The sequence below is a fragment of the Montipora capricornis genome, chromosome 11 (genome assembly GCF_036669925.1).
Source record: "Montipora capricornis isolate CH-2021 chromosome 11, ASM3666992v2, whole genome shotgun sequence".
NCBI lineage: Eukaryota > Metazoa > Cnidaria > Anthozoa > Scleractinia > Acroporidae > Montipora > Montipora capricornis.
Window position 1 is genome coordinate 18951483 of NC_090893.1, and position 2500 is coordinate 18953982.

The 2500-nt window shown below is 41.4% G+C and overlaps 2 protein-coding genes across 5 annotated transcripts in view; one reads left to right on the forward strand and one right to left on the reverse strand.

Annotated features, from left to right (window-relative positions):
• LOC138024398 (uncharacterized) overlaps positions 1 to 2500 on the reverse strand; it is a 532828-nt gene that overhangs the window by 118966 nt on the left and 411362 nt on the right. The gene's annotated exons all lie outside the window — the stretch shown is intronic.
• The window catches only part of LOC138024384 (tetratricopeptide repeat protein 28-like), a 21519-nt gene that overhangs the window by 7881 nt on the left and 11138 nt on the right, over positions 1 to 2500 (forward strand). The gene's annotated exons all lie outside the window — the stretch shown is intronic.

The window sequence follows — 2500 nt, forward strand, 5'->3', positions numbered from 1 at the left end:
AGTTGTTGGGTGAAGGCAGTTTCAAAAAACCCACATTCCAATCCATTTTAATCTTCTTCAGTTTTGCCTTTTTCCTGCCTCCTTTAAATTTGTATTTGATGTTTTATTCAAACCTTCCTTCACTGTTTTAAATAGCCGGTTATTTTTACGTTTCCCTTGATTCGGTTGCCAGTTCCCAGTTACTAAATTTGGCTAATTATAAAATTGGTAGCACATCTCCTTTGAAGCTAAGGAAGGTTAGAGCCTTCTATTTTTTCATTCCCATAGCGACCTGAACCTTATAGAAATAAACCATCGATATATGATCGGAGCAATAGAACAATTAGCGATTTTAGTGACAATCACTTGATAAAGTAGAAAAGTAAAGCAACCATATTTAACGTCGATAACTCGTAACTGTAATTCAACTGACAAACCTGAGGTCGACGGTGCGCTCATTTTACTCCCCCCTCTCCATCAGTGCTCCGTTTTACGGGTATTTAAAGCTACTCAGGCTACACTGAAAGGAAAGAAGTCAAAACAAGGATGCGAGATCCGTGGATCGAACTCAGGACCTCTTGCACCAAGGCCGTGCACTAACCGACTGAGCCATCCTTGCTCCTCCTTGATCCTCCTTGATCTCGTTCCTTGTTGAACCGTGCCATTAATTACTTTTCTGGTTCTTCTTGTTCCATGTGTTACTTTTCTTTAATGGAACCTTCACTGAAGCAAGACAAAATAACTTTTAAACCCCAATACATAATGTTTGCAACACAAATTGTCCGAACTTTTTCCAATGGAAACGTTTGTATCTAAATAAATGAATTTCAAGAACACTTGTTTTTGTGTTCAAATTTCCCGGGCACAGCCATCTTGAATGAACGATGGTGACTTGTCCTAGTTGCCTTATTAGGGACTTTAAGATCTACGACGCGTGGTCAACGAGAACGCCACAAAGCAGGAATATCATTGGTTGAAAGAGGAAAAATGATCGTGCTGGACGTGCGGAATGCATTTTAGCATATATTTTTGGGGTACTCTGCTCAAAAATGATGTGAAATCACCAAATTTGATCATACAAATGTAAGCCTGTCATTCTGTATTTTTACTCTGAAACCGCTCGTATCAATTTATTTTTAGGATATTTCGCCCACACTATACGACGTGAAAGAGAAGGAATAATCGCGACAGAAGTACGACAGTGTAGAGTATATTTTGAGGTGACGTCGATGTCGCCATCCTAGATCTTTAGTCGTGAAAACGATAAGGGAAACTGGAACACGTGACAATTATTTAAGACGGCGGCGCCCAGAAATTTACAGTAAAAAAAGTGATTCTAAAGTTAATATTTTTCGTGCTATTTTTCACGGAATATTTCTCGTCCAGTAGAGGTGATAAAATCGAAACTAAGTATTTCGATAGGCTGTACGTTGGAGAGTTGACACAATATTGCTCGTCCTCTACTGGAGGAGAAATATTCCGTGAAAAATAGCACTGCATTTGCGGAAAAAATAAGAGACCAAACAATTACCGAGGACGAAATCATGGTTTCCTTCGGTGTTGTTTCTCTATTCACGTCAATCCCGGTGGAATTAGCTCTGCAGGTTACCCGTGAAAGATTAGACAGCGATAATAACCTAATAGAGCGCACCAAGGTTTCCAAGGGTAACAATGCGATAGTTAGAGTTCGTTCTGCGGAACAGCTATTTTACTTATGAAAAGGAGCACTATTATCAAACGTTTGGCTGCGCCATGTGCTCGCCTGTGGGTGCAACGATAGCCAAGCTGGTGATGGAGTTTGTAGAGGAAAGAGCAATTTCCACGGCCGCCCGCCCTCCAAGATGATGGTACGTCGATGACAGCCACGTTTGTCTGCCAAAGGAGTACGTGCAGGAGTTACATGCCCACCTCAACTCTATTAACCCACACATACAATTTACTAGTGAGGTTGAAAGCGACAACGGTCTCTCCTTTTTCGACACTACAACAGTTAGAGCAAACGGTCGCATACAGGTCAACGTGTACCGAAAGCCGACACACACTGATTTCTACTCTCATCATCCAGCTCAACACAAACGATCAGTGGTTAATACACTCCTTGATAGAGCGGAGAAATTCCCGTCAACAAATAGGGGGAAACGCAAATAAAAGCAACATGTTATGAAAGTCTTGATGAACAACAACTATTCGTTTGGCCATAATATGCGGAATCGCAATCAAGGCAGTTTACTTTGTATAGAGCTCTTGCCACAAGGCTTAGTGAACATAGAAGAGCTGTCCGTGTTTGCGACGGCAATTCTAAAATTGAGCAACACGCAAACCCAGTTGGCCATAATATGGACTTTGACCACGCCACTTTAGTTGACAAGGCAGTTGACTATCACAAGAGATTTTTCCTGGAGGCTTGGCATTCAAAGAGAGACCAGAATGCGGGGAATGAACATATAGAAACTCCTGACATTTATGTTTCACTTGCATAATGTTCCTTGTCTCGCCCAGAGATACGTGTACTCAGGCTTGT